General features: G+C 42.4%; 1 protein-coding gene across 2 annotated transcripts in view; it reads right to left on the bottom strand.

Annotated features, from left to right (window-relative positions):
- The window catches only part of Sli (slit guidance ligand), a 689,366-nt gene that overhangs the window by 218,613 nt on the left and 445,697 nt on the right, over positions 1–25,056 (bottom strand). The window lies entirely within an intron of this gene.

Below are 25,056 nucleotides of genomic sequence, written 5' to 3' on the forward strand. Positions count from 1 at the left end.
CCATAACAGGCAGTGTCCTCAATTTTTTTTAGATTTTTTCTTGTGGGCACTTTTTGTCCAGACATGAAAAACCGAATTTTTTCGCCGTTTCTGCTATTAGGAGGAAAGTTACACTTGTTGGTTTTATCGCAGGTATATATTAAGTCATTTTAAACATTATTACATTGAAACAAGTAAGTGTTTGACCTAAGAAATGTTTTAAGAGAAAAAATGGATTGTATTTTGTGCGATATATACCAGAATGTTCGGAACGTTTACAACATCGCCGGTTGGCACAGCGGTTAGGGCGTCGGACTACGGAGCGGATACGCTGGTGTTCGAATCCCGTCGGTGGGAAAGTTTTTTTTCCATACGTCATCTTTATTTTTTCAATTTCTTATATGGTTTGTTCATGTGATTTTAACAATATTTTTTTAATGTTTTAAAAATATTGAGGTAACATTTTTAATTAACTTTTATTTATATCACTCCGATTTTACTTCGAATTTAATGATATTATTTTCTTGGATTAGGCAATAAATTAATATTTATATTATTGTGTTCGTCCATGATTTCTGCCTGATATGAAATTGCTTGTGAAAATTGGTAAGATTCCGTGAAAAGAATTTTTAAATCTACTTCTGTCATTTCCGGAAAATCAAGAGTATCTACCGAGGATACTGTTTGAAATTGAGTCTTTTTGCAGTTCCAATTGTTCCTAATTTTTGGAAAGGTTTTGTTGTCTACTTGTTTGTGTAGAAGCTGGTACTTTTGACCTAGTATACTATGAATTGCCTCTGCATCCCACCGAAAATAATGAACTTCCTGATCCGTATCATAAATGTCCACAGAACAAGTCTTTCATTCAAGTAACTATAAACGGGAATTACTTCCTCATGTACCTTACAATAAAGAGGAATGGCTTAGGCTTATTTGTACCTGATACCTCACTTTCAAAATAGTGGTAGTATGTAGCCCTTTTCTCTCAATTTGACAAAAACCAATACTTTGCTGCGTGTTATTTATTCAGAGTTCTTCTTATTTCCTCCCTAATTTCTGAAGACGCAAGGCTTAGAAACTAGATTAATGAATTTTAATATTAACAATGTTAAACAGGACCGCAATGATGAACATATACAATTAGAGAATCGAGGAAATAATAGATACTGCAAAACTATTTTTGTATGTATTTTAGTTAAAAATGTTACCTCAATATTTTTAAAACATTAAAAAAATATTGTTAAAATCACATGAACAAACCATATAAGAAATTGAAAAAATAAAGATGACGTATGGAAGAAAAACTTTCCCACCGACGGGATTCGAACACCAGCGTATCCGCTCCGTAGTCCGACGCCCTAACCGCTGTGCCAACCGGCGATGTTGTAAACGTTCCGAACATTCTGGTATATATCGCACAAAATACAATCCATTTTTTCTCTTAAAACATTTCTTAGGTCAAACACTTACTTGTTTCAATGTAATAATGTTTAAAATGACTTAATATATACCTGCGATAAAACCAACAAGTGTAACTTTCCTCCTAATAGCAGAAACGGCGAAAAAATTCGGTTTTTCATGTCTGGACAAAAAGTGCCCACAAGAAAAAATCTAAAAAAAATTGAGGACACTGCCTGTTATGGTACTTTATCGGGGCACTAAACAGCAAAATAGCATGTTTTCATATTTTTGAGAAATGTACATTTTTCCGATTTTTTTGAGGTTTTTCATTTTTTGCGACCACAGTTTGCAAGAAAAAAATCTGAAAAAATTCTCAAAAATCTGTCTTAGGATCCAAAATATGCCACATTTTTTTCAGAATTTTAGGAAGCATCAGAGTGTGGGAAATGCGCGGAAAAGCGCGAAATCTAATTTACCCTGTAACTACCCTCACGGGCAAGATAGGGGGTTGAAATTTTGCTCAGAGGGGTTTTTCTGGGTCAGCTTTCGAATGGTTCATTAATCATTGAAAAACCTCTAAGGGCAGTTTTGACCATCTTAATCGGCTAGGCCCTTTTTGCGTGTGTCTAAACAACGTTCAATTATGTTGTTCGTTGGGAATGAAGACGAACGTGCATGTTTCTATCGAAGTGTTATTTAATAATGACTCTTCTATTATTTTAATTGCTGTTTAGCTCGTCGATATCTTCGTCAAGAGTCTCCATAAATTAAAGATAACGCGAGGGTGTACAAAAAGAAAATAAAATAATTATAAAATTCTGGTTTAATGATTATTAAAGTACCCACCAATCGCCAAATTCTATTCTCTAATATTCCCCGGTATCTTTAAACGCTGTATTTATCGTCTAACCGGCTTATCTCGTTGGATAAATAAATATCCGTGATATCGGTTAAACGCGTTTCGCGCCCGATGATTGCATCTGCAGGGTTGCGCCGGATGCACCGTGAAGGATGCATTAGGGATCCGAGGCGGGGCCGTAGCAAAAATTCTAAATGAAATTTTACGGTGGCCCGTAATATCGATACTCCTTACTATCGCGGTCGTTAAGTATCGAATATCGCTTTCGCGAATCTCTATTTACGAGAGAACCGCTATCTGGAGGAGCAGCGCGGTTAACGAAGAGATATAATTCCGGCGTAAAAGTTCGCTCGTTAATTAAATACCAGCTATTCCGTCGGACTATCCATAAACGCTATTAATGCGTGGCCACCCCCTCCCGCCCCTCCCGCCGTTGGCCTCGTCTTTTTATAGTGGGGCCACGGTGTGCTTCCGAGGTCGTAATTTGCGTAGCTACGGCGAAAGAAGACAGTCTTAATGACCCGGCCCGGAACGAAATTAAACGGGCCCGAGTGGCACGATACGCCCGCCGAGCTTCTAATCCCGTGAAGTGCACCGGCCGCGATAAATTAATATCCCCGAAAGCCGGCATCGGGAATTTTTTGATTGATTACGAGAGCCCGAGACGTAACCGAAGCAACTCCGCCGTCGCTCGACATTGACCCCCGTTCGATTTTTCCCCCTCCCAGGAAATGCAATTAGACGCGAAAGCTATCATTCCACGAAACAGGTCTAAAAGAATTAATAAGAAATTTTCAAGACGCACGGGAACGTCTCTCAGGGTTCATTTTTATGCAACGTAAAAATTTCATGCGTCCAGACACTGCGGATTGAAAAGACCGCAAATTTCACTGGTTTACACCTCACTCGCCCAGTTTTGGGTTAAACTTCACCTGAGGAAACCAGAGAATTTTAACTTTTTTAATTGTAATTCTGTAGATTTTGCCAAGAAAATGTCGAAAATCCAAGTTTCAATCGTAGATGATCACTAGTTCAAAAGTTATGCGTGTGTGAAGATGTGTGATTTTCAGCACAAGCATACCTTTTGATCTCCTTGGCTCGATACTTGGATTTGCGGCATTTTCTCGTCAAAATCTAGAGAATTATATTTAAAAAAGTTAAAAATTTCTGGTTTCCTGAACTACACTTTATCCCAGTTTCTCATGAATGTATGTACTTTATGGAACGTTGTAACTGATCGAGATTTTTATGTAGCATATCAATATTTGATGCAAAAAACTTGTCAATTATACTTTCAATATTTATTGGTCCGAAAACATACTCGTTTTCAATCATTTTTGTAGCTTTCCTCCCCTCTCCGCCACTTTATCTAATTGTAAGTGTCGAAAGATATATTGCACATTCACTGCATCGCCATTTTACTAAGTAAATTTGTATAATATCTATCCTCGATTAACAGTGTGCAAAATCTTTTAAACTCTATAATGAGGGAACACTTTTAAGAATCATTTCGAATGAAAATCCTCTAGATGTAATTAGAAATTATTCCTTTGACTGTTTAAGCCTTTGAGGACGAATGTCGTCATGCTGGCGACATCAGGTTCGCGTGTTTCATTTTTAAAGTAACAGTTTCTACTTTCAAAACTTTTTCATAGAAATTCATACGAAAGAAAATTGAATAGAGGTGCGGTAAAGCTTGATTAAAAACGTTATTTTTCGGAGTTTCGTTATAAATTAATTTAAACTGGCTGGGATGGGAAACCAATAATTTGCATAATGCAACAGAGCAACAGATGTTACACTTTATTCGAAATTTAGGCTTGCTGCTCTACCGTCTCGTATAGCGATATTACGCTGGCGGCCATTTCTGTCGCAACGACAAGATTAATAATAATAAGAACCAATTTATTTCACCAAAGCGGGCCCTTTAATACACGGGAACCAAGCACAAAATAAACAAGATAGAACCTAAACGAGTATACCAGAAATATAAGATAATTATTATAAAAAGCAAAAATTAAATTTATAGCAGAAATGAATAATGAAAAGAAAAAACGAAATGGAAGGTGCACGATCATAAAGGAAATATAAGATAAGAATTATGAAAAGAGAAAATGAAATTTAGGAGAACAGAAATGAACAATGAAACGAAACAAAATGGGTGGCGCACGATTATAAAGGAAAGTTTATAAAAGGTCTATAAAAGGAAGTTTTTGGTAGAATGCATAATTAACATAAATAACTTCGGTAGCATTTATGGCTGACATAAAGAAGTTCCGTTGATCGCCACATGTCTTTTGAAAAAAACTTGACCAGGATCGACCATGCCAACCATACTTTTCTCGATGGCAGATGATAACTCGATCGATTCGGCAAACCGTGAGCCGTGTAACACGAGAGCAGTCATAGCTGTTGGCGTGCTCGATGAGTTTAATTGTTCCTCGACACGTAATCTGTTTTTTTCGTTGCCAGGAACAGTACGTGTGAACGTGGCTTAATCATGCAGCGCGTTTTAGGATGTCATAAGTGGGTAGATAGGCAATCATAGTATCCAGGATCGATTAGAGAGGCTCTATCAGTTCGTGCCAGAGAAGCTTCTATTGTATTTCTAAATGCGAGTGTTGTTTAATCGCCAAACGAGGTTAAACTTTACCTTAGGAAACCAAAAATTTTTAACTGTTCTTCACGTAATCCTGTAGGTTTTAGCGAGGAAAAGCCGAAAATCGATGTTTCGATCCCAGGAGATCAAAAGTTATGCGTGTGCTGAAAATCACAAATCTTCACACACGCATAACTTTCGAACTAGTGATCACCTAGGATTGAAACTTGGATTTTCGGCATTATCTCGTCAAAATCGACAGGATTATATAATATAAAGTCAAAATTTCCTGGTTTCCTAGGGTGAAGTTTAGCCCCGAATGATAGCAGAGCATAACAGTCGCTTGAATATATTGCACCGACAGCGAATGTACTAACTAGGCTGCGGGTATTTATGCAAAATAGAAATCGTTTGCATCGATTCCACGTAGATCGCACAGGTAGACGTAGACGAGTGAGTCAGCGAGTCAGTGACATTCAGCCGGTCTGAGAACGACTTAATCAACGAGAGGAGAGCTCCGCCACGTGCGAACCGGGCTTTATTTTCGTCAGGCAGACAGCGCCACTATCGTCCCGATGGATCTAATTAAGTCCCGTCTTTTGAATGTAAGCTGATACGCGATGCGCTCAAGAAGATTACGTTCTTCGCCATTGTGCCCGCCCGTATTTTTCTCGTCTGATGACTATCGCGATTCGACGGAGCGAGGACACCATGACTCCCCGCGAAGGCCGAAATTAAAATCCTTTTACGGGATACAATGACAACAACATCAACATTCACCAGGCGGTCCTGTTGTCCTATGACGCTCCAATTGGATGTTTATCTTGCCGGATTGTTCATTAAGATCGTCCAGGTCCAATTACACACAAGATGGCGTGGACCTTAGAAGCGCCCAATATTTTATTTATGTTCCACATCCGCCTCGAATTTCACGGTTTACTATGATTGGACTGCAGATTTTATTGGTGCAATTTAACAAAGTGAAGAGATTAAAAGCACTTTACCGGAAGCTTGCTAATAGGCTGATCAATAATTCTGCTGTAAATCTTTTTCCACACAATAATCTAATCATCACAATAATAAAAAATTATGGAATTTTTATCTATCAATTTTTCACATCTATCCCGCCTTTGACCATTTTGTAGTTAATAAATAATTCCAGCACAGCGTGGACGGTAAATTTGCAACATAGAAGCACCAAAACTGTATCAAAAGGGTTACAACAGCACATCAATTGGAACACTAACAATTCATTCTCGCAGAAAAGTCAAAAGTGCCATTTTGGTGGCAACGCATGAAAATCTTGGCCGATTTTGCGCAGGAGTGACAAGTGTATCTTCGATCGTCCAGTGACCTTTGCCATCAGCCGGGTTAAGGGCCATGCGAAAAGGGGCCATGGGAACGTTGCCATTTGGGCCAATTATCGACAGCGGGATCTGGCCGTTACAGATTCGCGATCAGATCGCTGGGCGTCCACGCTTTATGATCCTTATAATGCGGTACAATGGGAATTAATGTCCCCGGCGTGTCCTGATACTATCATCGGGCGTCGGTTCGCGAAAGTAGTGGTGGTGGGGGTGGGGGGCTGGGGGGCCATTTTATGCACATTCGTCCCGAAGCGCGTTGCGTCGTCGGCGAAATCAAGCCGTGATTTATGACGGCCGGCATCTGGACGCGGTGTAACCGCGCTCTGCAGAAAATCGCAATAAAAAATTTAAATGTTCCGTTGCACGGTTTACGAGGCCGAGGCCCGCGTGCTCGAGAATTATTGTTAACTTTAATCTGATCCCGGCCCTCCCAGGCGGGGTAGAACGTATCCCGGGTTCTAATGGACGGCTTTAAGGATATTGTTACTAATCCCAGATAATTATCGCGCCGTGTCGCGACACGGGTGGCCCCCGCGAAACACGTGAACACGCGCGCCAATTTTTACTCGCCGTCCCCTCCCCCCACCCCCTTTGCGTCCCACCTTTCTCTTTCTCTTAGCTCTCGTTGCTGGAACGTCCCGTTGCGGCACGCGTTTCACGTTTTTCCATCATTCCGAGCTAGTTAGAATTTTTATGCAGCATACGGACCGTTTGCATTCACTAATTAAGTGCCAAATTTTGATTTCTTGGATTTATAGATTTAAAACGATTTACGGCAAAAGTTAAATTATGACCAATTGAAAAAATATATAATCCATGTAAAATGCGGAGTCCAGTTTTGTGTTCTTATATAGTTGATGGAATGAGGAACTATGAGTATAAAATTAAATATTAGTTGTTGAAATGTTTGGCTTGAAAGTGGATACATCCGGTTTAGAAGTTTTCGTGCACAGAATTTTCGGTGCTGTCGTTTTTTACCATAAAAGATTAGGCATTTCAAGGAAGAATTAAATTGACTCGTATTATGTTCGTCCTTTATTTGTGCGAGTTAGAATACTCTTTCTCTCTTGGTCGTTTCAGTTTTTCTTTGCTGTAACGTCCCGCTCCGCGGAGTGATTAGCGGGGCTGATTAATCACCGAGATAACTGATGTCTTCGTTTCGACGACTAATATGGTCCCGCGTGATCGATGCATTTACCTATGAACGGAACTGGTCTAATGCGGTGTCCGACTGATTCCGTGCGATTTATGTCCCCGCCGACTGATTAACGCGTTGCCCGCTGATGTGCTCCTGCAAATATGCTCTCGCGCCGGGATCTGCGTGAGACCGCGGCATGTGGAGCTGCTGGTCTTAATGTAGATTAATTATACGTTGTTTTAGCTGATTTGTTCGTCAGACGCGATTTGTTCCGGTACCCTGTTCACCTAGTTCGTTCGCTCCGCTTGTCATACTTCTTTTACTCATATTTTTCTCTGATTACGAACTACTGAATCCCCTAAAATCTATTTAATACCGTCTCATACAATTAGCTAGCGAAATTTAATTATTTTAGATTAAAGTTTAATTTATTTTTTATTTTAGAGTAAAATTTAATTTATTTTCTGTTTTAAAGTAAAATTTAATTTATTTTCTGTTTTAGAGTGAAATTTCATTTATTTTCTGTTTTAGAGTGAAATTTCCTGTTTTTAATTGACACTATAATAATAGCGGGAGGAGTAAGAATAAGAGTGAGAAATAAAATTCTTCAATAAAATTATTAAAAATATTGAGAAATAAAATTATTAAAATATATTATTAATTGAATGTGCATGAAGAGTTAAGCTCTTCTTTCTTTTAACTCTGTCATGGCACGATAGTCTTCCGAGCACAATTTTTGCACGTATATACCATGCAGTTTATGTAACCTGTAATTTTGTAAAATACTGTGTAAAATACTATGAAATGTAAAAGACCCCAATGTGTCGTAGTGATAAAATATCTAAGCTATGCGATCGTTAAAAATTAGGTTACATCAATCAAAGTCAACCTAGATAACTGAGGAGTAATATTTTTGGGACATATCGCATTTAGAATAGCGGAAATGTACGTTTGTGCCATTTTCAAAATCTATTAGAAAACTGATACAAATTTTACTTCAGCCCTCGTTTCTCACCATCAAAACTTGAATCACAAAGATCAGCAGTCTACTTGTTATTAACAATTCCTCTAACAAATACTCACTCTTTCAAACGACTATTAACTCTTAGGACTCGAGTGGCGACTCAGAGGCGCCACTAAATATTACTATATCAATATATATTTTTTTATTTTTTGCGTACGCATAAAATGAAAAAAAGTACCTATGTAGGTAGAAATGTATTCGAGTTAAAACAATTCTCCTAAAAGAATAGGAACCGCGATTAAACTCGACGCAAACCCAAAAATCAATTTTCGCCAACAACATGCAGTTCCACTAAAGAACCTTTCATAATCTCGAAGATCCCTGCAATTTGCGTGACCCACTGATTAAGATCTAGAACGGGTCAAACAAAAGATTCCCAGCCATCGGTCGTCCTATAGCCAGCGTGAATCACGTGTCCGGTGGAAACATAATCGCTTCAACGTCCGCAACTATGAAGACAGCGTTCTTCAAAAGAAAACTCTGTTCGCGAAGTGTCGCAGCCTGTCGCGGGGACAGTGGACAGAGGAACGCTATGCACACCTGTCCAGGTATCCACGACAATGAAACGGCGCCGTTGGAAGAGTGGCGTACGTTCCAGGTCTATAGATCAAGATCGTTGAATTATTTAAGTCGCCGGGGGGACATCGATCATCGGCGGTCACGCGATACCCCGGTTTATGGTTGTACCGTTCGCAGCGGGACCCGGCCTGACCCCAGAGCGAATCGTCGACCCCGATTGTTTTCGACTTTGCACCGCGGTAATTACGGAAATCCGCGGCGCGAGATCTCGCGGGAGAAGAGGGCGAGGGCGCGCGATGCATCTCCTTGCATTTTCTCTGCGACGCGATTCGGCACTCGACCTTCTTCTGCTTCTCCTCGAGCGTGACCCACTTCCGGGAATTAGCGTGTTAAGCACGGAGTGTGGCCCCCTGGAGGATTTTCATCCACGAACGAGCCCAACGCTCGCGCTCGTTGTTATCGGTGCCCACCTCGGTCGCCGGATCGCACTTCCGGGATAATGAGGCGGACACTTCCGGTCGAGGACCCGTCGAGAGCACCGCAGAACCACGAGGAAATTTATTCGGACCCCTTCGGGTTCTCCGGTGACCGAAAAAACGGGCAACGCACCCCTACAAATTCGACCCGGATCTAGCACATTCAAAAAGTACGAGGTATAATTTTTTCATTGACGCGTCGGCAAAGTTGCGGGGATTTGTTTGGCCTGGAAATGTTGTTTATAGTCTCGTCTATGGACAGGCTAAGTTTCACGAACCTGAGATAAGTCGTTCGCTTATGGGCCCGAGGTAGTCACGAGACTTTTTAATTAATAATTTCCATTCACAGCTTTCAGATACAGACTTAAGATCCGTCTTGGTCTTGATCCGACTTGTCACAATTTTTCCTCTGTATTATCGATATTATGGATTCTGACTAGCCAGAAACGTGCTTCAAGTTTTCGGATTTATTTCGCAGAGAATCAAGACAAAATGTACGAGCGCGCTGCTCTCGATTTCATCCAGAAAACTCATCCGACTGCATAAAAATGCTTGAATTCCGCGGCATGCGCATCGTGAATTTTTGGCCTACTTCTAACGCTTATATTACCAAATATCTGCATAATCTCGGCAGCTCCCGACCAGCGCGCACTAGATTGAACCCTCCTCTTTCGAAAGAGCCCTTTACCAGCGACAAAATATTCTTATTTAAGGACGAAAACTTGAAGCACGTGAAAGCATTTTTTGACGGTAATGTAGTTACTCTACCTTATCGCGAATCTACGAAGACCAAGACCTTATGGCAACGTCCTTTGCGTTTCAATGTCTGGCGAATTTTCTTTCGCCTGGTGAAAATATTTCTGTGAAGCATGCTTGGTATAAACGGAATTTTGCCGAAGAAAAAATTGGTGGAAACTTTTCAGGAAAAGATTAACTTCCAAAACCGTAGCAGGCGGCGCGGGTTAGCGAACGGAGTCGTTCAGCGGAGAAACGCCAACGCGAATCGCGAACGCGGAGAGATCAAACGCGAGAAAAACAGCGAAAACGACAGCGAACGCCGGAGATTCCGAGAAGCAGCGGCCGGTAGAAAGGCTAATCGGATTTCGTTCGATTTATAAGAAGCGTTCGCGCGTCCCTGAAAACCGCGAGGTCAGGAAACCGAGGAATCTGGCTTTTCGCGATATCTCCAGCAGCAAAATCGATACAGCAAGAACTGATTTGAAAGCAGCCACGGAGAGGACGCGTTGTCGTCGTTCGATTAATTGATAATTAAGTGTTCTTGGCGTTCGGCCAGCAATGTTTCATCGAAATCGACCAGGTACGTGTATTCGTGAATAAAACCGTGATCGGTACCCCCACCCCCTGCGCCTCGTTATCGAGGTTTGACGGTTCGGATTTTTTAGCAAGCCCAATATTGCTGGACAGAGTAATCGAAATATACGAGATGTGTTTTTTGGCAGCAATTCGCTGGCCTTTTCCGTTCGCGCCACAGTTTTCCTGTGCTTGTTACCGCTCCTTATTGCTGATAAATATTCAGTATACGCTTTATTAGCTCTTTCACTGTGATTTTTCTGGATGGTTCTCGAAATTTTTTCAGCGCGTATTTTCGAGAATATTTACCGACTTTTGCGGGGTTTTCTCGTTCATTTATGGAGAATGTTTTCTCAACATTTTTTGCACTTCTTTCTCTCTAGTCTACGGAATCTCGTGGAAAAATTGGTTTCTATTTTTTTTTAACTGTGGCGCACCCTAGCTAAAAATATTAAAAAAATTCAAGACAGTATTTGGTGATAGTATCGTATTTCTAAATTATTTTTCAGGTTGGTCGTTATTCGAATTTTTTGGGGGTTTTTCATTTTTTACAGCCAGAGTTTGCAGCTGAAAAATCGGAAAAAATTCTCGAATATGTGCTTCGATATGTTAAATGTGTCAGATTTTTTAAGGAATTTTTAGATGCAACTAAATGATGAGATTGGGGCAAAAACTGGATTTTCCTTTGTCCCCTTTAACTACCCTTACAGACGCGGCATGGGGTTGAAACTTGGTGGAAAGGGTTCTATCTTGGTAAGCTATCGAACGAGCTATTTCCGGTCAAAAGGTGAAGGTCATTTTTGACTATCTTAATCCGACTAGACCCTTAATTTCTTTGTTTCATAATTCTTACAAGCAATGTGACAGAATTTTTCTTACATTTTCTGTATTTTGTGTTTCTCCTGTTCATTTCCCTCACAGAATCCACAGTCCATTCGAGCATTGAGCCCTCGCAGTAAATTTCATCGCAAGAATTATGAATCTCAATAGTCACTCGCCCCAGAGAGAAAACCCTAACAGGGGATGAAAGTAATCATTTCGTGCAGGTCTGGCCGACGGAAAATCTCGCGAGCAAACAGCGAGGAGCAGTAAACAACGGGGCTCGGAGTTCGGGCATCGTCGAATAGAAATGGCGGGCGGAATCGACGACAAAGAAACGAAGAAAAAAAAACGAAATGGAGGTAAGAGAAAAGGAATTAATGGGGGCCGGTTTCTCCGTAGATTTTTCCATAGCTCGGGCGTCGTTCCCGGGGATGAACGTCGAACTCACCGGTCCAGTTCTCTATTTGCATTCCAGACAAATCCAATTTCGCGCGAACAAAACTGACACGCGCTCGCGCGCGCGACCATAGAATGGCGCTGGCCGCGCTCTCCATTTTCTCTCTCCCTCTCTCACTCTCTCGCTACGACGCCGTCAGTAATTGTACGAGTCACGGGCTGATACCTGATTATTAGAGCGAGTATGCAGCAGCATGCACAATGCACTTGCACACACCACCTCCCCCCCCCCCCCCATACGTCCTGCACGTTATGAGGCTGTGCTCGCACAGCCTATCGCGTCCCGCGTTTTCTTCTGTGTCCCGTTCGTTTTCAATTTTTCCGAACGGACCGACACGGGCTAATGCATTTTTTTAGAAGAACACCGCGCATCCCGAAATCGGGGAAATATCCTACGGGGTGGCGAATTATAACGGGGACGGGCGCGACCTGATACTTTTCAAATTTCTGTATTTCGAGCGGGATCTTCTGACCGAATCGACTTTGAAATTATCTGAATTTTTTAATTGATAAAATAGTATATCCCTTAATCCCAAAACTAACACATCGTAGAAACAGTTTTAATTTGCAACAAAATTTCTATGATCAAAATTTGCGGAAGCTTTGTTCCGTCGGAGGAATTTTTGGATCGCGGGGCAGCTAATATTTCGAAGCTGATCGTTTTACGAGATGCCGTAGGAAATGCGACGAGCGAGAGAATATCGCGGAACGATGCGCTCGGTATTTGCGAATAAACAGGCGAAGTTGGTTATATTTAACTGCGCCGTGTTTAACTTGCTTAAGTTGCTTAATTACTGTATTATTACGCTCGAGCAAATAAACAAGAATTTTCCGCTAGGTACACAATGATACTGTCCGTGCTCTTGTTGAACGTTGTAAATAACCGATTTGCTTTCAACTCACGATAACAGGGCGTTGCGCGTGTCAAGATTTGCGGGACTTACCTGAAACAGAAAAAGAAGATAAAATTAGTTTTGCATCGGTGCGAAAGACGAAGACGGTATTTTCCGGGGTCATAAATTCGATGGTTGGACACCGAGAGGGAGAGGCTCGATTTGTCGATGATCGATTCGAGAATCGAGACGCGTTAGTGCGCCACCCGGATAGCCGATCAATTACTTTTATTTCCAGCCGAGCAAACGAACGGGGAAATATTAACGAATTTCGGGGTATCAAGTCGATCCCGAAGTGTATTCGATCGCACGCGCGCTGATTAAACAAAACATTGATTGCTCTCTCATTTGACAGTCGGCAAATATATTGCGCCGGGGCCGGTCGATAAATATTTGGCAAAACAATGAAAATAACAATCGACCATAAGCGCGTGCGCCGATGAATATTGAACGCATCGGCCGTTCGCCGTGGCAACATTATTGACGGACCGATCAATTTAATGCGAGAGCACAAATTAATTATGGACGCGAATCACCGGAGAAAGTCTCTGTTCGACGCTGGTCGCGTTCGCCGCCCTTGATCGCACGCGGCAGGGGGGTCCGTTTTGACCCGGAAAAACAATTACTCTTCACGGAAGTAACAGTTTTGTGAACTGGCAGACGTTTAAAACAAGGTGTGTTTAGCGTCAAAACAAACTGCAAACATTTGAGTGATGGACAGCACATTTATATTCATTGGTTTGTCCATGAATAAACACGCGCATGCTAGTTCGAAAATAAAAAGTTTTTTTCTAAATGCACCAGCCGGCGTCGAAACAGCAAAAACATTCGTGCAATTGCTCCCGTTAGCGATGTACAGGACGTCTCAAACTGGGAGTTCCAATTTTGAATTTGCATTACACAGTAATTTCTCTGTATATGTCGCCAAGGCCTGGACGATAAAGGTCGCGTAATTATCCCCACTACCACCGGGTATACCCCGTGAGGGGTCGTGAACCGAGGCCTCTAGAAGATCGATGTCCCTTTCTTAAAGAATAATGTCTCCTGGCCGATATATGTCTCCGGCTAGACCCGTGTTTTGGACATATATCGAGTAAACACTCCAGTGATAGTTAATAAAATGTAAGCAATACTTTCATCGAAAAATATGTTAATTAATGTTAAACAAAGGACACCTATTCGATTGAACCCATTGAAATGCGTGAAACGCACGGGGAAATCGTATCGAAATTAGTTAATATTTAAATTGTTATAACTTTGGAACTATTGGAGCTGTTTTAATAAACTTAGGACTGTCGGCGAGCGCGAAGCCTGTGCTTCAAAATGGCTGTTGACGCGTTACGATACGACGCTTGGTTCCCGAGATATCGTCGTGTAAAGACAACGGTAATTTTTTAACATTTTACTATCTGTCTCCATCGCACAATCGGACCTCTCACTCTGCCGTACACTAGTCACTGACCTACCCTACGAGGCGACAGTTACGGTAGGTTAGTTTTACTATTTACTATTAGTGTTTATGAATGGAGCCCCCCACCCTACCACCACCCTACCCCCACCAATTCATCTACGCTCGAACTTTAAACGCTTATATCTCGAGAACGGATTGAGATATCGAGATGGGACAAATTGGAGTGGAAAGAGCATCGACTCCACTATCTTCTGCACGTGTTAACGGTGATGACTTCTTTGCGCTTATAATTGTCATATAATGTGGACCAGCCAGTATTAACACAGGACAAAATTTATATCGAGGAGCATAAACAGTATCACTTACTATTCACTTTAATCGTCATAATTTTTTCCCAAACCTACAACTTAATTTTTCGTCCCCGAATAATTTCTGTGCCAGGAATAAAATACAAGAACGAGAACTGATTCTGCGCAATATTAAAAAGTCAGGCAATCGCAATCGTTTCATTTCAAAATTATTAAAAAGCAAATTAGCGCAACGGACAGTGAATTATATTTAAAAAGCAGTTGCCCCTATCGTAATATTTCACACAAAATTGACATAACCAGAACCATTTCCAGCGGATCTGCACCCTCTAAATCCTCGTTCGCCACGCTTTCAGCACCGCGTCGTTTCTATTTTTCCGGGTGTAAACGGCCGGCAAAAGTGCACGCGCGTCCCGCGCGCGACACACCCGCCGTGGCACGTGAAATTGCGCGCAGAAGTGTAATTAAAATCCAATCAACGTTCGACATTTATCAGGGGCCAGTTTAAATATTTTATTGCAGCGTATCGGCGCATCAAAAGTGTACTTAACGCAAATCGATGCGCGCTTATCAATTCCATATTAGCTTTCGGGTACGCGGGGTTCGTCGATTTTCAAAATGTTTCGCCTGTACCCTCCCCTCCCCCTCCCGCTTTTTTTGCCGTTGCACCCTTCAGCTGTCGAGGCCCGGCGGTATCAAGGGGTCCCGTTGAAACTAGCGAACCCGACCGTGTATATCGATTTCCAGATAAAAGCAATTAACGTTTCGCCGCATTCGTTTCCTTCACGCGCCAGCGAGCAGAATTTATACGAGGGGGCAGAAAAAAAAAAACGCTCCGCCCCGCCAGTGTGCGTGTGCCCGGCCGATTTTGTTTCGCCGGCGAATATTTTATCGCATCAGGAAGAAAACCTGATAACCGGACCGGTCCCCGGACGTGTAATTGCGGTGTCCATTAATTATCGCCGCGGAGAAGTCCACCACGTGCGCGCGAGCGTGCTCCTTCATTAGCCGCGACGACAAACGTTACACCGGACGTTTTATGATGTCGTTTACGGCCGAACGGATGCCGTGAGATCGAGTTTATATTTCATTCGGCCGCGGACTATTTATTTGTCTTAAACCGTCGACGAAGTTCATATTTTAGCGTTGTTAATAAGCATCGAAATTAGGAGAAAATTGTCCTCGTCCACCGAAGAACTCATCACTCTGAAAATAAAATAAAAATGCTAGCAAGTTCTTGTTCATTGCTCTCTTTTGCATTTCAGTATATTTCGCTTTTGTGACAAAAATGAGTAGATCAAACGCAAATGGAAGGATTTCATAGTTCTACAATTGCTTGTAAAGCTCCTCGGATGAAGAAAATTCTCTGAACGCCATTTTGAAGAGACAATCACTGCTTGATATGTGAAACACAAATGACCAACTGATTAAAAAGGCTCCAAACAATCAGGGAAAGAATCTAAATGATGTAGCCTCAATACCCAACTAAAATGGCGTCTTTGAGACACTCTCAAATTAGCCCCGAAGAATAACCCTCTGGAAAGACTCCTCGTCCGAAGAAATTTACACAAAATCGTCGCGCAAAGAATTCCACCGACCAGCTCTTTAATTACTCCTCAATCTCACGTTACAAAGGTAGAATGCCTTTGTCCGGAGCTCAAAGGAGCTTGAATAATTTTTGCAAGCATTGGTTCGCGCAGTCGAAGGCTGAACCTCCGAGGAAGTCTGCAGTCCATAGACAGGTCAATTCCGTCGAAAAAGTCAATTAGGGCGGCCCGCGGAGCTCGTTGCCGTAAAACGCAGGCTCCTCGACCCACATAATCGACTGACCCATTTAATCCTGGTAGGGCCAGCACGGAAGGAAGCATCCCTTCGAAGGTAGGTCTGGGTTCGAACGTGTTCCAAGCGGAATCGTAAAACTTGGAATAGCGGGATAGTTCCGGTCCTGACCTCTCTCCCTCTCGGAGAGGGCACTAAGTAAATGCGCGTTAAATAAGTAAGAACGTTCCCGCGGCCGTCCGTAGGAAACCGGGTAGGGCTGGTAGGGCGTACCCGTCGACCTTCTATCTATCCCCGAGGAACGGCCCCCGGGGAAGTCGATAATCGAATAGTATCTGATGTACGTGGGACAATAACCGTCGGGGCTTCCCGAACGATCGACCTGCATCGGAAGTTGATCAAACGCTGAAGAATCCATTCCGCGGATGGATATGATACGGTACGACGTATCGGGACCGGATAAGGCTGCCGGCTCTATAGAGAGCTATTGACAGGGTCGTCTGATTTGATCGGAGGATGATGAGGCTATTGTTTGGCATGTACGAGGGCGGAATATCGCCGGATTTAAGCAGGCTGTGTGGCGGGAACGAGGGCTCTACGCCTCTGCCGGGATCGAAGTCTTCCATACTCTTCCAGGGAAGAATTACGGCCCTGGGAAAATTGCGGAAAAACGTTGTCCGCTGCTACAGCCAGAAGCTGTGTTTTTGTTAATTTATCATGGGAGGCCGACGAGTGTCGAACTGTTTAGGAGCTGGGTTTTGTCTTCGAAAAATTTGGAATAGAAAGATAGAACACAATATATCAGATTATACCAGAATATATTAGAATATACCAGAATATACCAGAATATACCAGAATATACCAGAATATAGTAAAATATACTAAAATATACTAGAATATAGCCAAATATACTAGAATATACCAGAAAATACCAGAATATACTAGAATATACCAAAATATACCAGAATATACTAGAATATTACTAAATTTACCAGAATATACTAGAATATGAGTGAATATACCAGAATATACTACAATATACCAGAACCCACTAGAATATACCAGAATATACCAGACTATACCCAAATATACTTGAATATACAAGAATATACAGGAATATACTAGAATATACCAGAAAATACCAGAATATACCAAAATATACCAGAATATACTAGAATATAACTAAATATACCAGAATATACTAGAATATGAGTGAATATACGAGAATATACTAGAATATACCAGAATATACTTAAATATACCAGTATATATTAGAATATACCAGAATATACTAGAACCGGAATATACTTCCATTTGGAATCAATTGCGATAAATACTAGAACCATTTGTCTCCTGGAAATATAAAAGAATTCTGCAACAAATAGATTTTTTGTTTATTTGTTTCCGTAGACTCGAAGGTCTATCCTGTCTATCCTGGCTCAATGGTGAACAATGCTATAGTAGAAATAACTAGGTCTGATAAACTCCATCAGAAAACGCAAAGCTCTCGAAATCGGTTAAACTTCACCTTGACAACCCGGAAATTTAAAACTTTTTACTGTGTAATCCTGTAAAGCTCGGCGAGAAAATGCCAAAAATCGAAGTTTCGAGGCGAGGAATTCACCGGTTCGAAAGTAACGCGTGTTCAAAGTTGAGCAATTTTATCGCGTCAAGCGCGGAGCATGTGTCCATGGACTTGCCGTTCACGCTGCAAGTAACTGCAAGCATGTGAACGAAATTCCTCACCTTGAAACTTCGATTTTTGGCATTTTCTCGCCAAGATGTACGGGATTATATTATAGTGAAAAGTTCGAAATTCGTGGATATCTAAGGCGAAGTTAAGCGGACAAATCCACGCCTGCCCGTTTAATAATTCCCGATCCCATCAGAGGAAATAAATCTCTCGTCGCAATCCCGTCGCGTTTTGGCCGGCGAATCGAGGCCCCATTATTCCCCATGAAAGACGCGCGTGTCGAAAAATGTAGTTGTCAGCCGTACGATACATTTCCTGGGGCCGAGTGTATAATCCGAGGCGAGTAAAAAAGGAAACGGGAGAACGAAGAGGGAAGAAGACGAAGAGGAGGGAGGACGGGAGACGCGAGGAGAGCGTTGGCTCGGTGCCATCGCAGAAAAAAAAACCCGAGGCGGGGTCGATCATCAAGGAAGCTGGAAATATTTTGACGTCGGGAAGACGGTCCTCGCGGGCTAAATAAAATTCCCCCCCGCCGGATAATTGTCCTCGGGTTCGAGAGGAGGCCATTAATTCGTCCATGGTGCGGCCACGGTGTCTCGCCGCGCCGTGTGTCTTCCTTCGAGAGCCACCCACCCCATGTCACTTTTTTTCCATCCTCATCGCTTCCCTCTCCCCCCAACCCTCTTCATCCTCTCGACCGCCATCTTTCTCGGGTCTTCTCCGTCTTGGTCGTTCGCTCCGAACCGTTCGTCACGAGTCCTCGTTTTTTCGCGTCGCTTTATGCGCGTGCCTTCTTCAGACGCAGAGGGGCCAAGGTATTTATACAACCGCCCACGCGGTTGCACTTATGGCCCCCGCTTCATTCAGTTCTTCATTTGAAACGATAATCGAGTAGACGGTCTCGATTTTTGCGATCGTCGATCCCTTCACGATCCGCGCGGCCCCAGAATTCCGAAGCGATGAGGCGACACCGGCCTGTGTCCTTTGCCTCGGAGATCATCTTTTACGGCTTCCGGTCGACGAAGCGATCGACACCCCCGCGCGGAACCTAATGGGCAAGGTGCAGGTACTATAGGAGTTTGCGAATCGACGCCATAATTGCGCGCGACGGGCTCCTCCATGGGTGTGACCCTTTTGCGACAGAAATGCAAATTTGTTTTCTCGTTTTTGGATGTATCTTTCTTTTTAATTGAATTTAAGTTTCAGAATTTAGCATGGTAACGTGTATTTCGTCGACCAATGTACAGGGTGTCCCGAAAATGTACTTAACATATTAAATTCTTAAACTTAAATTCGATGAAAGAAAAAGATCCGAAAACTATAGAACAAATTTCTATCACTCCTTTGAACGTTTATTTCGCAAACTAATGTACAGGGTGTCCCGAAAATGTACTTAACATATTAAATTCTTAAACTTAAATTCAATGAAAGAAAAAGATCCGAAAACTATAGAACAAATTTGTATCATCCCTTTGAACGCGTATTTCGCAAACTAATGTACAGGGTGTCCCGAAAATGTACTTAACATATTAAATTCTTAAACTTAAATTCAATGAAAGAAAAAGATCCGAAAACTATAGAACAAATTTGTATCACTCCTTTGAACGTGTATTTCGCAAACTAATGTACAGGGTGTCCCGAAAATGTACTTAACATATTAAATTCTTAAACTTAAATTCAATGAAAGAAAAAGATCCGAAAACTATAGAACAAATTTGTATCACTCCTTTGAACGTGTATTTAGCAAACTAATGTACAGGGTGTCCCGAAAATGTACTTAACATATTAAATTCTTAAACTTAAATTCAATGAAAGAAAAAGATCCGAAAACTATAGAACAAATTTGTATCACTCCTTTGAACGTGTATTTCGCAAACTAATGTACAGGGTGTCCCGAAAATGTACTTAACATATTAAATTCTTAAACTTAAATTCGATGAAAGAAAAAGATCCGAAAACTATAGAACAAATTTCTATCACTCCTTTGAACGTGTATTTCGCAAATTAATGTACAGGGGGTCCCGAAAATGTACTTAACATATTAAATTCTTAAACTTAAATTTGATGAAAGAAAAAGATCCGAAAACTATAGAACAAATTTCTATCACTCCTTTGAACGTGTATTTCGCAAGCTAATGTACAGGGTGTCCCGAAAATGTTGTAGTTTAAAGGTGTGATTCCTAAGGTCATTTGAAGTAACTTCTTCCTTCGCGGAAATGTTCTCCGAGGCCTTGTTAACGAGTTATGGTCGGAAAACGCGGACCAATCGGAGCACGGTAACAGGCGACAGGTCCCGCTGAGCGTTGCCATTGGCCGAGCCGGTGTCAGCTGTAACCGCGCTCTTATTGGTCCGCGTTTTTCGTAAATAACTCGTCAACGAAGCCCCGGGGAACATTTCCGGAAAGGAGAAAGTTACTTCAAATGACCTTAGGAATCTGCCTCTTCAAGGAAACACATTTTTGGGAGCTGCATAAATCTCACGCGAGATTCCAAATAGTTAACACAAAAATGAGTAAAGTCTACGGGAAAAGTAGAGTATAGCCGCCAACAAATTCGCTATAAATTAAAATATTCGGGCCCGTGTTTCCGAAGAAGAATGGGGGAAAAATGAAAATCTGGGGAGGGAAAGAAAGCTGGGAATTTGCGAACAATGGTATACATCTTAATGGGTGGCTGGCTATTTACGAGCCGCGAGCAATTAAACCAGAGGGGAAAGTTGAAAAGCCGAACATTTCCGCGGTCAGAAGAATTCCATTCGGAAGTTCGCGGACCTCTTACCTCCTGGCTGAGAATTAATAGCAGCGTTTCGAGTTAGCAAACCGGGTATAACAATAACAGCGGCGGTCGCGGCGACTTAAAAACTCTGTTGCGTACTCTTAACGCGAACTTGCGCTTCTCTTCTCTGCTCGGTCGGTCGGTCCTGGCGTTTCTTGCCCGGTTACGGATTGTAATTCTTCAACGTCGACGGACACGCGATGGGTTGGGGGAGGTTGCGAACTTTCTTCGGGGAATTTCGCGAGCGAGGAGAGAGAGAGAGAGAGAGAGAGAGAGAGAGAGAGTCTCCGGAGTTGATCCACCTTTCCGCTCACGTACGCCCCGCTCAATAATTGATAACTTTATCGAAAAATATCCATGAAAGATGTATCCTCGGCGGGGCTTTTACCCGCGGACGTATCTTGATGGACTCCCGGAGGATCCTTCTTCTTCTTCTTTTTTTTTTTCGATTTTGGCTCCCTGCGTTCTACGAGAACATGAAAAATTACGGGAAACTTCGGTCCGCGTTTGTTAGCGGGGGGCGGGTGGGTCGAAGTCCATGCAAATTCACGCTCTCTCGGACAAATTTAAAAGAATCGAGATCAGAAGTCCTTTTTCTCCCGTCAACGCTTCCGGCGGAGTGATCGTAAAATGAAATTCGCCCGGGTCCCAGGGAGCCTTGCGGTTTACGACTTCTCGAAGATTTTTGTTCTGCTCGAGCTCCGAAGTCTATGCTCCTCCATGAATTCGTAAAGACGAAAATCAATTTGCACCGATGCAGATTGTCTTGTCAATTCTAAGCAAATTTATTTCTTTGGGTATATATCGTTTTAAAAATATTGCTAAAAATTTGGGTAGCACAAATAGTCACTTGTAGCGCTCCGTAAACCTAGCGTTAAGAAGAGCGCGTCTCAATTCGCTCTGTCACCGTAGAAATTGACTAAAAAATGATTTCTCTTCAAACCGTCGTTCAAAGAGCCAGAGCCGCTTACAGTAATCTTCGTGAAAGCACTCCGACGCTCTTCATTATTTTTCGCCGCGGCAGGCCGCGAAACGGGTGAAAATCCGGACGGTCCCGGAGGAAAACAATGGAAGATACTGGATCGGCGGGATTATTAAATTCCGCAGACAGGTATGCGCGGTGTGGCGACTCGATTTCGCTGTTCGGAGATTAAGGGTTGAAGGCTAGCGGCGGCTAGTGTCGGCAAATCCGTCCGCAGAAGGCGCGCGCGGAAGAATGGTTCGCCTCTGCGGATGCAAATGAGCGGGCGCCGATCACGGATCACAATGGATTTAATTTCGCGTCTGGTGGCATCGTCAGCCGGGTCCCCGGTAATTGCGCTTACCGATGTAAAGCCTGACGATCGGCGATCGACCGAGAAAGAGAGAGAGAGAGAGAAAGAGTTCTGTGTGGCAGAAAAGCGAAAAGACGTGGGCGTCGGTGGGCGTCGGGTACGATGTCGCGCCTTCCGGTTAATGACGAGGGAAACACGGCTGTTTCGAACATGGACGATCCAAGGGAGTCGCCGATATTTTGTACGAGCTGCGATCAAAACGAAACCGGACCCTGCCAGTCGACGGTATCAGTCATTAAGTTGTCCGAAAAGATTCCTTCTTCGCAATCTGTACGTTTAATATTGTTAAATTACCGGAGAAAATATCATTACAGTGATTTCTCTATATATGTCGCCAAGGCCTGGATGATAAACGTCGCGGAAGTATCCCCACTGCCGCGGGTATACCCCGTGAGGGGCTTAGAAGCTTGAGAATCCTCGGACGTCGAGGAATGTAAACGTAACACAGCTCGGGCATGTCTCCTGGACGATATATGTCCGTCGCTAGACAAATATCGAGAATTCACTGTATCTGATTATTTATTCGTTAATTTCTTTATTATTTCGTAATGTAACGACCAGGTCTTTACACGACCCCTTACTCAATCACGTTCTTTGCTTTGCTAACCCTTTTCACTCGAAGCTATTTCGACTTCAAAATCGTAGTCATTACAGACATTTTTCAGCAATTTATTAGATACAAAGACATTCAGTAACTTGCTCTGAATGTTTAGTGGTTCCTCGAAGGGGGCAAAGGGTTAGAGAACTATTCCGAGTTTACACTGTAAATCGATCAAAAACGAATCGAACAGGACAACCTATATCAGAGACGGCTTCTGTGGAGCCGTAGCGTGGTCTGTCATTTTGCTCCATACGCGTTATAAACAATTGAACCTATAGGGAGCTGACAGAGACCGGGCGGGGATGGATCCCTGTCCCGAAACAAACGCCGCGGGATAAACAAGACTCCGCCAGTCAGCGTTGAATAATACTCCAGGAATGATGGGCAACCGCGTGTCCCCGGGAATTCCATTGTCGCGAACGCGTGTCCGGCGGGCTTAATGATTTAATGCTCATTGTTGCTCCTTCTCCTGATTATGCCCCCGGCCCCCATTGTACACCGTGAACCGCTAATGCGCTCGGGGAAAGTGTATCGCGGATCCTCCAAGGAAGTGGAAGAGGACCTAGTTGATTGCTCGGCCTGGATGGGCTAGGGGTTGCAATTTAGCTGATGCGCTCCCAGAGGCTCTAATCTGCCGGTCTAAGGGTCTGTTCGATGAACTAGGTGCGCGTGAAATTCGGACTAATGTCCCATAAGGAGTTGGACACTTGTTCGGGTCTGTTTCAGGGCTTTCCGTCACTGTTGTAATTTTGAACTGTTGTGCCGCGATGGGTTTATGCGTCGTGCTCTAATGAAAATGAGCTTTCTGGTTGCTGGGTTCTTTGGACGTCATTATGCCTTCGGCTTGTCTAATTTGCATTCGTTAGGAATTAACTCGATATTTTTCCATTATCATGGGGACAACTGTCTGTAATTGTATGCTCTTTTCACAAAAATGGGAACAACCTAAAATGGCAGAGGATTAAGAGAAATTAAAACATATATTATTTTTAATTTATTAAAATTTTTAAGGAAAGAAGGTACTCTTTTCTTTACTCTTGTCTCTTACAACTGATGCACACAATTTTTATTTTGCATACAGATCTACAATTATCACCTAGCTTTATCTCCTGCACTTCCATCTGAAGATAATGATTTATGGGAACAGACTTTTTCTGCAATTTTCCTTAAGCAATATTAACGAAGCATATAACACCACAATATGGGAAATATTGTACTGAAAAGAATAATTTATACTAAAAATATTCCACACTAGACAAAGAGTATCTAACAACATATGTTCCATCAAATTTTACAGACACTGGTATGCCATTTAGCATAACTATTTTCGCGAGCCAATGTTTAATTATTACACAGTAAATAGTTGGAATCTCTCCGCTACCTGTCACTTTGATTTATTTATTTATGTATATATATCTGGATTATATTCCGGCGCGGAATGGTCCAAACGATAAAACTAATGTCTATAGACACAATCATTTACACCGACCGTCATCGAGCGCTTCAAACATCGACTCACCACGCCTACTCATCGCGACGATAACGCGTTTTGCCCGAGAAGAAATGCTAAAAGTACTATCATAAGACGAATGGTCCTCGCAAGAAGAACAACGGAGCGTTTCTGGCAGCGAGTTCGAAAGAAATTTTAATTAAATTTAAATTTGCCCGGAGTAACGAGGCCGGGAATCACTTTCGCAATAAGAATAGAACTCACTATGAAAGATGATCCGGGAGTGGCCGGGCCGGCACGAAAATTTCGTATCCGGTAATTAAATTCCGCGCGGGCCCCGCGCCGCGGATGACGTCAATGTTTAAATTATCAGCTTCTTCGTGACGTTACAAATACTAATTTATTCATATGTTAGACATACGAAGCGACGCGAGAGCCAGTCTCATTTCGGGAAGTTCTGTCACAGTAAAATGAAAATTCAAATAGACTCGGAATTTACATACCAGAGAAGAGTCTACTGTCCTCATCATCCTCGTTCTCGGCGTTGATCAAACACACACGAAGACGACTTGTACGTATGCGAACACCGAGGACAGTGCGAAATTATACATACGGACGTAATATTACTTTCCCTATAATCGGGCACACAATCTCGCGGTTCTATCGATTCTAAAATTCGAAAGCCCTGTAAGAGATTCCTCGGAGATTTGAACAGTGATACCGAACAGTGTGTATTGCATATAGTATACATAGTGTATATCAGTATACTGAACAGTGATATTAGGTTTTGTGGATGTATAGGAAAAACGGGTTAAACTTCACATGAAGAAACCAGAAATTTTCAACTTTTTCAAATGTAAT

This window comes from Halictus rubicundus, chromosome 5 (genome assembly GCF_050948215.1).
Source record: "Halictus rubicundus isolate RS-2024b chromosome 5, iyHalRubi1_principal, whole genome shotgun sequence".
In the NCBI taxonomy this organism is placed as follows: domain Eukaryota; kingdom Metazoa; phylum Arthropoda; class Insecta; order Hymenoptera; family Halictidae; genus Halictus; species Halictus rubicundus.